This window comes from Lycium barbarum, chromosome 5 (assembly GCF_019175385.1).
Source record: "Lycium barbarum isolate Lr01 chromosome 5, ASM1917538v2, whole genome shotgun sequence".
Classification (NCBI taxonomy): domain Eukaryota; kingdom Viridiplantae; phylum Streptophyta; class Magnoliopsida; order Solanales; family Solanaceae; genus Lycium; species Lycium barbarum.
In genome coordinates, this window is record NC_083341.1 from 18991195 (window position 1) to 19008514 (window position 17320).

Below are 17320 nucleotides of genomic sequence, written 5' to 3' on the forward strand. Positions count from 1 at the left end.
CATGATCATGTATTATAGTTCTGGTTCTGCTGTTGTACCCTTCTCTTTCCTTTGAAGTCATAATTCGTGCCCTTTCCCTGTCTTAATACTCGAAATTAGTTTGAATTATTGAGTCGTAAGCTTGAAAGTAATGCTCACCTTGGGATATCAGGAAGTTGGTATATCTCCCTTTTGCTTTGTTTTCTGGTTTGAGGTTCAATTCAATACCTTTTCTTTCCTCCTTTATATGTTGACTAAAGAGTAGTTGCCCCGAGAGATTTCTTTTTCCAATCTGTCATTGAAAATGTAGTTTGACAGAGTTAACCTAAGATTGTAAGAAGTATTATCTTATCTATTCGATCAATGAACGTAGGAGTTGGAGTTATAGATGTCTATGCTAAAACCATGTTAACCTTATCTGCGATATTGAATATGAATCCAAGGACTTACTGTTATGCTTTCGGAATATTAGTTGCATGTTGAGAATGTTTACTTAATCTTGTCCAGTTTATACCTATCAATTCATTTAGTTTGACATAGAAACTGTTCTGAGTTTGCTTGGACTGAATAATCAGTCTTGATCCCTCAATAAACATTCCTTATTTGTTTTCTTATGCTAATTTAAAGATATGTCTAGATGAAAGCTTAATCTTAAATGATCCTAACTCGCCAAGAATGTGCTAGTGAACTTGTTTGAAATATGTGCTGGCCTGTAATACATCGGTATTGGATAGCTGTTTGGTTTACATAGGTGTTCGCTTGAGCAGGCTATATTGTTTGCTTGCTGTTGCTGTTGTGTTTTGGGCTTGTTCATTTTATTTCTTAACTGATCAGTCCACCAAGTATAGAAATACATTTGAAACATTTTTTTTCCTTTATAGTATGCTTTTTCATCTAGTTGTTAAGCCCTTTTCTTTCCTCTCTATCTCCATTTCACGTTTAGATATACGTAGCATATACACACCTGCTGATCTACTTTGAGTTTCATTTTGTATGTTTAGTCTTATTCGTTGATTATATGCTAATCCTTTTCCTTTCATTTTATGCATGAACATCGCATACGAGTCCCTTGGGCTCGTCTCCTTCCGCATTCGATGTTGGGCTAAAGCCCAACGAAATCCTCTCGAGTCATTCCCCATCAGTTCATCAGCAACAGCATATAAAAAATTATTATTGGGCCAAAGCCCATACAGTAGCAGCCAATCCGCAGCAGCTACATATAAAATTTATTGGGCCAAAGCCTAATAGCAGGAATAGTTCGCAGCAGTTGGGCCTGGAAAATGGGCCAGATCCATTCAATTTTCTTCCCCTCTACCTTATCTTATTGTTGTGTATGCTTTATTTGCTTTGTATGACTAACCTTATCTTATTTATTTTCTTAATTTAGATGAATCTTAATGAATTAGCAGGTTTAGTTTTTTTTATAATGGGTAGTTGGTTTTAGGAAGACTAAAATTAATTCCATAAGTTTTATTCTCTTCTTTTCATGTTTAAACTATTTATAATGTCTAATATTTATCTTTATTCTGGATAATTAATTTGCAAAAGTGGCATGAATATATTTTAAGTAAAGCGAATCATATTTTATTCTTACTATCATATATATTTCAAAGTGTCACTAATACACAAATATAAGCTCAAGTATATCTTACAAACATTGTTTTCAGGATTCATCCAATTATATATATTTTTAGCCGAGCGTAGTTAAATAAAGTTAAAAAGAAAAAGAAATTCATCATCTTTGCATTCTTTTTTTAAAAAAAAAAAAAGGGTCTAGATTTCTTACACTATTATACTGATATAATGTCATATTGGTTAGGTTTTCTCTTAAAAGCTTCTATTTATATACATATCATTATATTTTGCCAGTCTCATTCTTACAATAAAAAAATTATTATTTTAAGCTTAATAACATTTATAAGTTTTATTTTCAAGTGGACTATTATGCATTTCTTCAAGTCAGTTTAAATAGCATCATCATTAAACCCCAACAATATTTACAACCTATTTTTTCTCAAGAGTTAAGCATTATATTTAATCTAATTAATTAACCTAAGTTTGGTCGGATAATCGTAAGTTAACGGATTCTAAAGGATGCCTAACCCCTTCCCTTTAGGATAATATAGAGCCCTTACCTAGAATCACATTGGTTAAGCAGACTATTAATAGAGGTTTAGTTTTAACTTTACCTTAGTTAACATTTGAGTGTCCTAATTCACCGTTAAATTAATTAGGTGGCGACTCTTTAAAACAAAATAAATAGGAATCACCAATACGTCATACTCCTTAAATAATCCCGGTTAAAACGGGGTATGACAATGTGCACAGAAATGCAGTCTACTTTTATTGCATGACTAACACTTGTTAATTTAGATGAATCTTAGTGAAGTTAGCGGGGTTTAATCTTAATAAGGGGTAGTAAACCAATAATTAATTCTATAGGCTTCATTTTGTTTTATTTTATGTCAAAATTATTTATAATGCTTATAACGTTTATTCTTTCACTGGAATAATCAAATTGCAAAATGGCATGACTATATATTTTAAGTAAAGGGAATCATATTTTACTGTCATAGACATTTCAAAAGCATTGTTAATACTCAAATATAAATTCTAGTATATTCGTAAATAACTCTTCAAATTTGGAATCAATCACACATCATTTTAGCTAAGCATAATTAATGAAGCTAATGACAAGGGAAGGAAACTTATGCCCCTTTTCCATCATATTTAAAGAAAATAAAGCATTTCTACATCACCATATTGATACAATATAAGTCTTATTTAAAATTCACATTAGCTATTTTGTATTTTTGTTTATACTCTTAAATCGTAAAAAAAAGAATCATTAATATCTCACCATTTGGTTTGTTTCAAATAGTTATTAAAACACTGCACAAACCCGTGTTTTCTTCTATTTATATATTCTATGCAAATCTTAATTTTAAAGCATTATTATTTAGAGCTGTAGCAATTTTATAAGTTTTATTCGAAGTAGCACTTAAAATCCTCTTTTCTATAAATCATTATATTTTCTCTAAATTTCATCTTAAGCAACATTTTATATTTTCTTAAAAGCTTTAGCAGTATTTATAAGTTATTTTCATTAATTTTAAATATTATATTTGCATCTTTAGACTTAATTAATTAACCTAAGTTTGGCCGGACAACCGTAGTTAGCGGATTCTAAAGGATGCCTAACCCCTTCCCTTTAGGATAATATAGAGCCCTTACCTAGAATCACACTGGTTAAGCAGACTATTAATTGAGGTTTAGTTTTAACTTTGCCTTAGTTAATCTCTAGGTGTCCTAATTCACCGTTAAAATAATTAGGTGGCGACTCCTTAAACAAAACATATAGGAATCACCAATACGTCATACTCCTAAATTAACCCGGTTAAAATGGGGTGTGACAGCTGGTATATGTACATGATACATGCATATATATATGGGGAAGATGGGAAAGAGGGCCAGAGCGTTATATATGCGTATCCACCTGATCAGCTGGTATTATATGACATGATATCATCCCGGACGCGGGACATATGTGGTTAAATGGATCGGTTGTTGACGCCTCGGCAATATGATACGTTCTATTTTCTATATATATGAAAATAAAAATTTTCAAAGAAAGTAAAGGATGATATATATGAATAAATGGATCGGGCTGTACGTTCCGCAGCACTAAGCATGCATGGTACCCGCCAAAAGGCACTCATATGTACAGGTTGCTCTTCTACCTCATGATATGCTCTATATTTCCTTTATGTCATTATTTATGCTATGAATCTCTCGTATGTTATTATTCATGCCTTCCATACTCGGTACATTACTCGTACTGACGTCCCTTTTTGTGGACGCTGTATTTCATGCCGCACAGGTAAACAGGTAGACGGGTTCGATTCCTAGAAGCTTCACCAGCGGTACATTGAGAGCGCTCCAGTTGTTCCGGAGCTTCAGTTTATTGGTACTACTTTTGTGTACATATTCGGGCACAGCAGAACCCGGCCCCCCTTGTGATTATATGTATCTTGCTTAGAGGCTCGTAGACAGACATGTACAGTCAGATGTTTCATAACCGTGTTTGTCTTTATCGCGGAATAATATATTAGTAAAGCTTATTGACACTTGTTACGAGTATGCTATTAATGATGGTGTTGAGTAAATAAATGACGGTATCGTTCATACGGCCCACTCAGTAATAAGAGTAAGATGCGAAATAAGAGGTGCTCGGTATAATAGTATCGGGTACCCGTCGCGGCCCTAGTTGGGTCGTGACAGGCTTGATGTTGTATAAGGCCCATAAGAAAAAATTATAAATAGGGGACATTTCCATACTTTTAGGGGTTAGCTTTTTCAGATCTAGAACATTGTAATAGCAAAATATATAAAATCTCTACCTCTCATTCCCTGATATTGGTCCGGATTTGTGTGTTCTTCTTTAGCTTTATTTAATCAAACGATATTCAAATATTATTTAATACATATATTTAGTGTAAATCACCGATTACTATTCGCTTGCTCACAGTAGATCCGTATATATCTTCTTCCAACCAAATAGATTAAAGCTCAACCACATATCCTATACCTCACTCAAATTCAATTGATTACCTAAATTCGGGGTAAACAGTTTGGCACCCACCGTGGGGCCCGGATAATAGTGGTATTTGATCTTGGTTTCTATCACTTACCCGCTAGGATCGAAAAAATCTTTTATTCGTCTAAAACGGACCAAATGGCTAACAGTGGACAATCTGGTCACGACAACAACAACGAGATTGTGACCGAAAATGAAGACAGTGGGCCGCGAGGATTACCAGCAAATCCCGCCGATTCAAACCTCGTTAACTCGAGGGAGGGCCTCAACCGGCAAAACACAGTGAATCAGGAGAACGCCGCCCCGCTGGCCACCGATCCTTTAAATACTCACAATTCAATTACTTTGTCCTGGACACAAGGCCGGAAAGTACCGGATACCCCGGATGATAATATTGACTTACGTTGAATTTTTTAAATGTTGCAGGAACAGAGAGTAGCTATTGCCGAACAAGGAGTCGCAATAGCCCAGTTGCAAAGCAAAAGTGATAAAACGACCCCGGAGAGGACGAAAGATGTTGCTGAACCCAGAAGGGACGAGACGCGGATGGTCGAGAGCAATGGGTCCGGTGCTGGTTCATCCACCGAAGTTCTGAGAATGCTCAAAACATTGGTGAAGCGGGTAGACTTGACCAAGAAGAGGGTGGAAACATATAACTCTCGGGTGGACCAAATCCTAGGGGCTCCGCCTATTCTGAAAGGACCGGATTCGAAGAGGTACATTCAGAGGCCTTTTCCTCCGAAATTAATCCCGAAGAGGTTCAAAATGCCGGATATCCAGAAATATGACGGCACAACTGACCCTCAGGAACACGTGACTTCATACACCTGTGCCATAAAAGGCAATGATGTTGAAGAGGATGAAATTGAATCTGTGTTACTGAAAAAGTTTGGGGAAACTCTTTCAAAGGGAGAATTGACTTGGTACGACCATTTGCCCGAGCATTCAATCACTTCCTTCGAAATGCTCGCCGATGCGTTCATAAAAGCTCATGCCGATGCCAAAAAGGTGCAGGCCCGTAAAGCGGATATTTTTCGCATAGCCCAAAGGGATGATGAGTTATTGCGTGAATTTGTCAACCGATTCCAGAGGGAACGAATGGATCTTCTTCTGGTTCCGGAGGAATGGGCTGCACAAGCTTTCACCAAAGGGTTCAATCCTCGAAGCTCGACGGCCTCATTCAAACTAAAGGAAAACTTGCTGGAATATGAGGCTGTGACCTGGGCGGATGTCCATAACAGATACGAGTCAAAGATTCGGGTAGAAGATGACCAACTCGAGCTTTCCCCGGGGCCCGTGAATATGAGCAAATGCTCGGAGAGATCGCAAAAGAATTACGAGCTGGAGTCCAGACTATCGAGGGAAAGGTATCGACCATACTTTCATTCGGAAAAGCTAAACTTCAGGTTGGAAAAATCAAGGGTTGGCCTGAGTCAATTCTCCAGTCGGGGTGATAAACGGGCCGAGTACCCGTCGAACAGTCGAGGTCTCTCATTTAGGAGCGATGCTGGAAGCTCGACCTGCAACAAAGACTTGTCAAGGATATCGGAGTATAACTTCAAAGTCAACAATTCGAACCACGTCTCGGCTATTGGTCGTATTGGGGAAGCGAGATGGCCGAGACCACTAAGGTCAGACCCGGGCCAACGGGACCCGAGCGTGATGTGTGAATATCACGGAACCCATGGACACAGAACTAAGGATTGTCGCCAGCTAAGAGAAGAGGTGGCTCTCTTACTGAAGAATGTCCATCTCCGAGAATTGCTAAGTGAACGAGCTAAAGGTCACTACAAGGAAAGGGAATCTCATAAACGGGCCGAACCAATAGAACCTCAGCATATAATCAACATGAAAAACGGGGGTACCGATACCCCACGAGGACCGGTGATGAAACGTATGAAGGTTTCTATTGTGCATGAGAAGCGCAGCCGGGATTACTTACCCGAGGGTTCCATCTCTTTCAGCAACGAGGATGCAGAAGGAATCATTCAACCGCACAATGCATTGGTAATTTCTATACTTATTTTTAAATCACAAGTTAAACGTATTTTGATTGACCCAGGTAGCTCGGCCAACATCATCCGGTGGAGAGTGATCGAACAGCTAAGGCTACTCGATCAGATCATGCCGGTAGCCCGGGTGCTCAGCGGGTTTAACATGGCGAGCGAAACCACTAAAGGAGGGATGCAACATGAGGACTTCCCAGGGGGTCACTCATCCGAGTACTACTCTCGCCCAAGCACGCTTAACTTCAGAGTTCTGATGGGATCCGGTGCGTTAGTGCTGGTATGAAGGGGGAGATTTCTTTGCCGGTCAACATTGATGGCACTATCCAGCAAACGGTGTTCTATGTAATCGAAGGAGATATGAAGTATAATGCATTGCTGGGTAGACCTTAGATACATAGCATGAGGGTCGTGCCGTTGACATTACATCAGCTGCTGAAATTCCTGACCCCGGAGGGGATAAAAACCATCTGAGGTGAACAGCCCGCTGCAAGGGAGATGTTCAAGGTCGAGGAAGCGACACCTCTGCCCAAAAAATCGGATCAAAAAGAAGAAGATTCAACCGGGGGCAAGGACACCAAATAGCAACTAAAGCACACGGGGTTGGATCCGGGATATAAAGAGGATAATTTTGGTGTACCCAAATCATTCGTCTTGCCGGATGACTCGGATGCAACCAAGTCAACAGTAGAGGAGTTGGAGCAAATCACCTTGTTCGAATATCTACCGGACAGAAAGGTATACCTGGGCACGGGGTTAACCTCGGAGCTCAGGAACAAGTTAATTAAATTTCTTCGAGCTAATGCCGATTGCTTCGCATGGTCCCATATAGATATGACAGGTGTGTCACTAGAAGTAACAACTCACAAGCTCAGCTTAGACGGGAGGTTTCCCCCGGTGAAGCAGAAGAGAAGGCCCATGGCAGAGGCAAAACACGCCTTCGTAAAGGATGAGGTAACGAAGCTTTTAAAAATAGGCTCTATCCGGGAGGTAAAATACCCGGATTGGCTAGCTAACGTAGTAGTGGTGCTGAAAAAAGGTAATAAATTTCGAATGCGCGTTGATTATAAGGATCTAAACAAAGCATGCCCGAAGGATTCATTTCCGTTGCCTCACATCGATAGAATGATCGATGCGACGGCCGGGCATGAGATGTTAAGTTTTCTCGATGCTTACTCCGGGTATAACCAAATCCGGATGCACCCGGAGGATCAAGAGAAAATATCCTTTATCACCCGGTATGGGACTTACTGTTACAATGTCATGCCTTTTGGATTAAAAAATCCCGGTGCAACTTACCAACGCCTAGTTAATGGAATGTTCGAAGAACAAATAGGGAAAACAATAGAAGTTTATATTGACGACATGGTGGTCAAGTCCCTGGAAACATAGGACCATTTAAAGCATTTGCAGGAAACCTTCGATGTACTCCGCAAGTATAACATGAAGCTTAACCCGGAAAAATGTGCCTTCAGGGTCTGGTCTGGTATATTTTTGGGTTTCATGGTGTCAAACCGGGGGATTGAAATCAACCCGGATAAGATCAAAGCCATCGAGGATATTGAGGTGGTGAATAACGTCAAAGGAGTGCAGAGGCTCACCGGAAGGCTAGCGGCGCTAAGTCATTTCATAGCGAGGTCCTCGGATAAGAGTCACCGATTTTTCTCCTTACTAAGAAAGAAGAACGACTTCGTTTGGACACCGGAGTGTCAAAGTGCTTTGCAAGAATTGAAAAGGTACTTGTCCAGCCCGCCGCTACTGCACACACCAAAAGCGGACGAGCAGCTTTTTCTCTACCTTGCCGTCTCCGAGGTAGCGGTAAGTGGTATTTTGGTCCGAGAAGAATCAGGTACGCAATTCCCTATATATTATATGAGTAGAACTTTGAGGGATGCGGAGACCCGTTATCCCCACTTGGAAAAGTTGGCAATGGCATTGGTAAGTGCTTCTAGAAAGCTCAAGCCTTACTTTCAATGTCATCCGATATGTGTAGTGACTACTTACCCCGTAAAGAAAATCATGCATAAACCGGAATTATCGGGCAGACTAAATAATGGGCCGTGGAGATTAGCAGATATGATATCGAATATAAGCCTCGGACGGCTATCAAGTCCCAGATCTTGGCCGATTTTGTGGCGGACTTCACCCCGGCTATGGTCCCCGAGGTTGAAAAAGAATTACTAACCTCGGGGAAAGCTTCGGGTATTTAGTCGCTACAAACGGACGGAGCCTCGAACCTCAAAGGTTTCGGGCTAGGAATTGTCCTTAGAACCCCCGCCGGGGATGCCGTTCGACAATCCATTAGAACTGTTAAATTGACTAACAATGAAGCCGAGTATGAGGCTATGATTGCAGGTTTGGAATTAGCCCGGAGTATGGGGGCAGAAATAATTGAGGCAAAGTGTGATTCTCTCTTGGTCGTTAACCAGGTGAATGGCGTCTTCGAGGTCAAGGACGAATGGATGCAAAGGTATCTGGAAATAATCCAAGTGATACTACACCGGTTTAAAGAATGGACCATGCAGCATGTACCGAGCGAGCAGAACAACGAAGCCGATGCATTGGCCAATTTGGGATCTTGAGTCGAAGGGGAAGAAATCAACCCAGGGACTACGGTGCACTTGATGAATTCAGCGATAGAAAACGGACATGCCGAAATAAACACAATGGGTTTAACTTGGGATTGGCACAACAAGTACGTCGACTATTTGTGAGATGGAAAGCTCCCGATTGACCCAAAGGAATCACGGTCACTAAGGACAAAAGATGCGCGTTTCTGCTTGGTAGACGGCCAATTGTATCGATGGTCTTTCTTCGGACCCCTGGCCAAGTGTTTGGGTCCCGGAGAAACGGAGTATGTGTTGAGAGAAGTGCACGAGGGGACCTGCGGCAACCACTCTTGTGCTGAAGCCTTGGTCCGAAAAATTGTCAGAGCCGGTTACTACTGGAACCGGATGGAAGAAGATTTGAAGAATTTTGTCCGGAAATGTGATGGGTGTCAAAGACATGCCCCGATGATTCATCAGCCCGGGGAGTTGTTGCATTCGGTGGTGTCACCTTGGCCCTTCATGAAGTGGGGAATGGACATTGTTGGTCCATTGTCATGGGCACCAGGTAAGGCCCGTTTTATTTTGTTTATGACTGACTATTTCTCCAAATGGGTTGAAGCGCAGGCCTTCGAAAAAATTAGAGAGAATGAAGTTATTGAATTCATATGGGACCACATTATTTATCGTTTCGGCATCCCGACTGAGATAACTTATGATAATGGTCCTCAATTCGTGGGCGGAAAAGTCAATGATTTCCTCGAAGGGTTGAAGATCAAGAAAATCGTATCAACTCCATATCACCCGTGTGCGAACGGATAGGCGGAATCCACGAATAAAACAATAATTCAAAATCTGAGGAAAAGACTTGAAGCTTCAAAGCATCACTGGAGGGAAGTACTACCGAAGGTATTGTGGGCTTACAGAATCACATCGAAATCAAGCACGGGAGAAACACCTTTCTCGTTGGTCTACGGGGCCGAAGCCCTCATTCCCGTAGAAGTTGGTGAACCGAGTCTCCGGTTCAGGTACTCCACCGAGGAGTCAAACGAGGAGGCCATGGCCATAAAACTCGATCTCACGGATGAACTTCGCGAAAATGCGTTGGTCCGTATTGCAACCCAGAAGCAGAGAATGGAAAGGTACTACAACCGGAGGGCCAATTTTCGACATTTCCAAGTTGGGGACTTGGTGCTTCGGAAAGTTACCTTGAACACCAAGAATCCCAACGAAGGAAAATTGGGTCCGAACCGGGAAGGACCGTACAAGATAACCGAGGTAACAGGCAAAGGATCGTATCAGCTGGAATCCATAGACGGGCAACGGTTGCGCAATAACTGGAATGTGGCTTATTTGAAGAGATACTACTGCTAAGGTATGGACACCTCGTGTTTATCTAATAACGTTTCGCTTTTTGCAGGAAGTCAAATACCGAATAAAGTTAGGATCTAGGTCTGAAAACACGTGTTGCACTCTTTTCCTTAGTACGGTTTTGTCCCAAAATGGGTTTTCCGACAAGGGTTTTAATGAGGCAACAAGTACAACGTGTTACTTGACAAAGACGACGACAAACGCCCGGAAACTTGGGGCCACACCCTACGAGTGGGGACTTGATAGCGCTTACCCGATCTTGCAGCTCGGATAAGCACTAGGGGACTATTATGCCCACATCGAGGTTTACCCCGGTTAGTCGAAAACGGAGGAGCTCAACAAACCAAAACTGGACCTTCTGTATTAGGTTTCGATGTAAGGACCAAACGATCAGAATGAATCGTGTCCACTTAGTATTTGCTACGGCAAAACCAAAACCGGATCTTCTATATTAGGTTTAGATGTAAAGACTAAACGATCAGAACGAATCGTGTCCATTTAGTATTTGCTGCGGCAAAAAACAGAAGGAAACGGAAAAAATCCTCATATCATGTACATACAAATGCTTGCAATACAAAGATTATCGAAGGTTCGGATTACTGTATTTCGGATATGTCTTCTTGTTAAAACACCCTACCCCGGTGATTACCGTCGTATTTCGGCATCGCTTCATTCATATACCCTATTCAGGGCACTACGGTCGAAATTCGACAAAGGCAACAAGGTCACAATGAACCGAGCCAAAATCTTTAACACACTCGAATGGGGACTGCTGCATCAAAATTTGCTAAGGCTGGGATTCAGGTGTCTGAACCAAATCTATGACCAGTGAATAGCCGAAAAATACCGGCCCTAAAAAATGCTTAACGTGATTCGGAGACGGCTGAATTCATAAAGCATTAGATAAGTCACACGAGCAAAAAACTCGATCAAATTCCCGGATAAAACGTACCGGACGAAGAAAAAAGCCAATATTCAGGCAATCCGAAATAATTACTCCGAGTCTTTGCTTGTCCTTAAAACGGACCGAAAATTCGGGCAAAAGTCATAACGAGCATTCAAGCACAAGAATAAAGAAAATCAAGAAAAATGCACATTCCATTTATATAAGCTTTTTTACATCGGAAACCCCTACGAAGTCGAAAAACAAAGAACAAGCCAAAAAGGCAAAAAACAGAACAAAGGCTAAATACAGGCCCTGGTCTATCCGGTATGGCTGGACCCGGAATGTTCAGACACTGTCCACTCGGAATCTTCGGAGTCAGTATCGAGGGCTCTTTTGGCTTCTTCCTCGACCCTTCTAGCTTCGAGTATTAGGGCCGGGAGATCCGCAAAGCCATGCTTGGCTTGCTCAAGAATGACCCTCCGAGACTTCCACCGTTCATACTCCACCGCAATCGTGGTATGAGCCTTGGCAGCCTCCACACTCCTAAGGGCTTCTGCCAAATCGGCCTCAGCCTGGGCTAGCTTGGCCACTAGTCCATCCCGCTCTTCTTCAAAGACTCTTTGGATTTGTGTGGCCGACTCGAGCTCGGCTTTGAGAAGGTCATTAGCCTCGGCCGTCTCCTCGAGTTCGATTTTCAGCTCGTCACATATCCGGGCCCTCTCCTCGGCTTTTTGCTCGAACACCCTCATCCTCTCCTTGTACTTAGCACTCTCAGATTCAAGCAGTCGATGCCTTTTGGCCATGTTCACGGCATCAGACTTGACCGAGTCAAGCTCCCCCCAGAGTTGAGAGATAGTGGTTTCGAGCTCACCAAGCCTTGAAGAAAAACGAGTGTTGTCTTGGCTAAGGCCGACCTTGTCCGCTTCTAGAATCCGGTTCTTCTCGACCATCTCGGCCAACTCATTCTCTAATTGAAGGTTTTCGGCCTTCGCCGCGTCGAGCTCGGGTTGAAGGTTGGAAAGGGCAACAGCTCGGTTCAGTTCATCCTCCTTCACCCGCAAAAGGTGCTGGAACTTCTCCGTTTCTCGACCTTGAGCATCCAGCTGGCCCTTAAGATTGTCAACTTCTTGCTGAGCGCGGATGAAGACTTCGTTAACAAGCACCACACTCTGTAAAAGAAACAAGGAGTTAAAACTCGGATAAATGAAAAACTAAAGTTCCCAATGAATTAAGAGTGGCTGATAAGCTTACTCGATTGCCCGCGTGCATGCCCTCATTAATGAGACTCTGCCAGGGGACTCCGTTCATCTTACGTTTGTCCGAGTCCGAGACGAGGGGCCTCAGGTAGCTTGTTACTCCCACCGGACGAGACAAAAAGCCGTAATCCTCGGGGACTGTGATCACGGCCGATCTTGTCCTCCTAGGTTCCACACTTGGGGCCGGAAGATGCGCACCAGGCTATCCCTAGCACTAGTCTCGGTGGACCGGCTAGCTGCCCTCGTGACTCGAGGGATAGGGAGATGTCCAAAACCGACAGCTTCCCCGGTAGCAGGAGGAGTATCCGAGAACACGTCATCAAAATTATTCGACCTTGAAGCTGGAGTTGGAAAACTCAGAGCGGCCTCAACAACTTTGGTGGAGGCAGGGACCTCGGAAGTTACAGCAGTCTCATAGCCGGGTAGTGGACCAACATCCACTGGAACTTTGGTCTCGGGGATCGGCTCAGCCCTCTGATCAGCTTCGGCAGCTGGTGCATGCCCGGACCTTCTGGTCCTTTGTAGGGAGGCTTCCTCAGAAGAAGCATCACCTGAAATATCAACAAATTCAATCGACCTTAGAGAAGTCGGGTAATGAACTTCTTCCCCACCTGTATGCAAGGCCGGAGCTAACGGTCCTTTCCCGGCTGAAGGAAGTGATGAAATGGTGGTACCCTCCTCCGGAATAGAAGCAACGGAAGGGGTCACACCGATCCTCCGAACGAGGAAATCGGGCTCTGTTTCATCTCTTAGAGTCCGAACGACGCTCCTCGCCATCTTCTTCGGTTTTTGCCCTTTGTCCGAGGGTTTTTTTCTCTTGTTGGCGGCAGCAATAATGCGGGATGTACCCGCCGAATCAAATTCGGGTGCCGACACAGCTGGTTCGGCCGCTGGCTCCGGTCTTGGGTCCACTGAACCCTTGGGTAAACCTGAATGTCGAAGATGTTACAAAAGAGGAAAGGTTAGAAATGCAATGAATACCGATCGAAGCAAAGTATTACCGTGGTTTTGAGCGACCCATCGGCCACGCGACATGAGTCCCCATGTCCGTGCTTCGTGGGAGTGTTGGCTAAAGAGGGCACTAACCCATTCGTTCATGTTCCGGATAGCTGGAGGTATCTACGCCACGGCTGGTATAAAGAAGGGGACAAAGAACGTGAAAGGACTAGTGTTTGACAAAGCATTCAAAAGCAATTATTAAAAGAACTGCGACTTACGATTATCATTCCACCTCTCCGGAAAGGGCATGTGATTGGCCGAAATAATGTCCGCGGTCCTCACCCGGACGTAGCGCTCCAGCCAACCCTGGTCTCTATCTTCGTCCATCTTCGAAAAGATTGGGTTCCGGCTTCGCTTAGCGAGCTTTATTACACCCCCCGAAACAACCTCGGGGAGTATAATCGGATGAAGGGAGCCAGCGTGAACTCCTTTTTCAAGTTATTGGCCAATAGCCGGAGGCAGGCCATGGTCCTCCAGACAATCGGACCAATTTGGGCCAGGGTTACATTGTATGTCCGGCACATACCTAAAATAACCGGGTCGATCGGGGGGTCGAGCTTGAGTGTGAAAGGATAGGTGTAAACGTATAAGAAGCCCTCCCGATGGTCGGTGATTTATTCATCAGGTCCGGGGGCAAAAACTTGTACCGGACGGTTATCCCATCCGCAATCAGCCCGGACTTGATCAAGCTTGTCCTCGGTAATGGACGAGGGGTACCATCTTACATCAAGCCCTCTATCAGAAACCGGAGAAGGTTTCTCAACCTCGAAATCCTTGTTATAGTTGGGTTTGGACGGTACAATGTCCAAAGCAGTGGGCTCAAAGGCGGTTTTTCCCTTGGGTTGAGAAGTTGGCTCGGTTCCTTGAGAAGAAACCGAGGGAACGTCATGGGAGGTGGTTTCGGTGTTAGCAGACATTTGGAAGTTATGGAAAAGGAGATTGGCGAATTCGAAAAAGAAGTTAAAAAATAGGAGTAAAGGAGCAGTGAAGAAAACAATCAAAATGGTAAAGTAAGAAGAAAAAGAAGCAACACTTTCTAAACAAAAACAGCAAATGAAGAAGTTGGCGGAGTTGGTTTCCTTTCACGTAATATAAGCAATGAATCAAAGGGGATAAAACGGTTGAATCAGTAATAAATATGAGAGGAAAGATGACTAGGAAGCAGAGAAGTGAAGAGGTAAAATGGAGAAGTGAAAGGGTTGAAGGCATTATATAAGCATGGGGACTGAGGCGGTTACGGATCCCAGCTAATCGGGGGATGCCATGTGTCCCATAATTAATGAGAAGTGATTTGAAAAGACGTGCGTTACGACGGTTGCCAAAGCCGACCGTTCGGGATGAGACACGTGGCTGATGACAGAGGGATGTGAACAACTATTCCCACCAAAATGAAAAGATAATAACGAGCTTCTGGAACCACCGGTTTCGTGATTCATCCACTTCCCGTTACTCCGGTAAAACTACGGTCCGGAAAGTGTGGGGACTATCTGTATACGGTAAAAATCGGACTTATGCTAGATCGGAGAGACCGGGAATCGAGGGAAGAAAGAAACAAGCAAGAGCAGGAAGACTTTCTTTCGGACCGGAGGTATCGCACTAGAAGTGGCTGATTCGAAGAAAGCGAAGAAAATCGTTTGGTCCGGTTTTTCCATAGCCGGGTAGATCGTGGCCGTTGGTCCGATAGATCGTGGACGTTGGTCCGGGTAATCCGTTACATAAATGCCACGCGTCAAGACCGTTCCACCACATTGTACTGCCAGTCGTACGGGTGTCAGACCGTACGACTCAACCTTATCCTTTTAGGGTTTCCTTTATTCAAAAGGGCTTGACGTTGTATAAGGCCCATAAGGAAAAATTATAAATAGGGACATTTCCCTACTTTTAGGGGTTAGCTTTTTCAGATCTAGAACATTGTAATAGCAAAATATATAAAATCTCTCCCTCTCATTCCCTGATATTGGTCCGGATTTGAGTGTTCTTCTTTAGCTTTATTTAATCAAACGATATTCATATATTATTTAATACATATATTTAGTGTAAATCAGTGATTACTATTTGCTTGCTCACAGCAGATCCGTATATATCTTTTTCCAACCAAATAGATTAAAGCTCAACCACATATCTTATACCTCACTCAAATTCAATTGATTACCTAAATTCGGGGTAAACAAGAAGCTCATACAACTTTTGTTTGACGAATTACAGAGGAAACTTGGTCTATGCTCAAGCTCAAGAGATCCATACTGCAAAAAATATTGAAGCAGAGGCCATAGCTGTTATGGAAGCAATAAAATACTGCAGATCAGTTGGACTTTCACATTTTAGGTTGGAAACAAATTCTTTGGTGCTCAGGAAGATGATACAGAAACAACGGAAGTCACCTTGGGAGATAGCTGACATGATAGAGGATATACATAACACTATGAAGACATTACAAATTCAGATTACGCACATATACAGGGAAGGAAATCAACTTTCAAATTTTCTAGCAAATCATGCCATGAAGATTGAAGAACCAATGCAAATATCACACTTTGGAGATCTGTTAGCACAAGGAAGGATGATTCTCAATAGGGATAAATCTCAAACTCCAAATCTGAGAATTAAGACCAGAAGAATTATGCGTAGAAGAATATCAGATCAATCCTATCTTTATATAATAGCTTTATTGTTTTTCTTAGCTTTCTTTTCAGCATTTTTTTTTTTAATATCTTCTTTGTTTTGTTTCTGCTGGACATGATTCGCTTATTAATGAAATTTCTATTAGGATAATACCTAACAGAATTAATTTACCAACAAAAAAAAAAAAAAAAAACCGCGAAAAACATTTTTCGTGGTACCAAACACACCCTTGATGTGGTCTTAAGTTGAGTAGTCATGAGTCATAGACCTTGACTCACCTTGCTGTGACACCATCACTTCCTTCTTTTATTTTACTAGTGAGTAACCAAATTAATCATATTGGGCCTCCGAAGAGGACGAACATGGCTACAATTTATACATTGATTAGATTTTATGCAATTTATATGTACTTTATAATAATCAAAATATTTTTATACATTTTCATATATAAAAATTATAAGAATCTATACAGTTATACATATTGTATACAAAAATTATACATATATGTTTTTTAGTGTATGAACTTTGTACATAAAAATTACCGATTATAATGGACTTATTGAGTAAAAGTTTGAAAAAATTAGGTAACAATATCTCTTAATTTTGAATGGAGAGAGAAAAGTGGATTGAAATAAGGAAGCAAAATTTGGAGAAAATCAATGAATTATATCTCTAAATTTTGAATGGAGAGAGAAAAGTGGATAAAATAAGTAAAACGATTTCCTTACCTTATTTAATGTGTTCTATTTGTTTCTTTATAATTGGCCTAATTCATATAGATTTTTTAATAAGTCTATTAATATATTTTGTAGACTGAAAAATATCGTTAAATATACTCCTACCATGTACATATATATTTTTTGCCCTAATAAAAAAAAGCGTGTCAGTCAAAAGAGGAGAATTGAAGGGTTGCAATTAAAGGATGATACACGTGTATACATGAGAGAAATATTACCAATCGCATGAGCTCAAGTGGGAGGATAAAAAGAAAAGTTGGCTAGCCCAAGTGTACGATTAACATTACTTTTGGTGCAATTATAACAGTAGTGTTCGTCCAT

The 17320-nt window shown here is 42.0% G+C and overlaps 1 pseudogene; it reads right to left on the minus strand.

Moving 5' to 3' along the window:
• Positions 1-6766: 6766 nt before the first annotated feature.
• On the minus strand, positions 6767-6868 carry LOC132643254 (5S ribosomal RNA; annotated as a pseudogene).
• Between the last annotated feature and the right edge of the window lie 10452 nt (positions 6869-17320).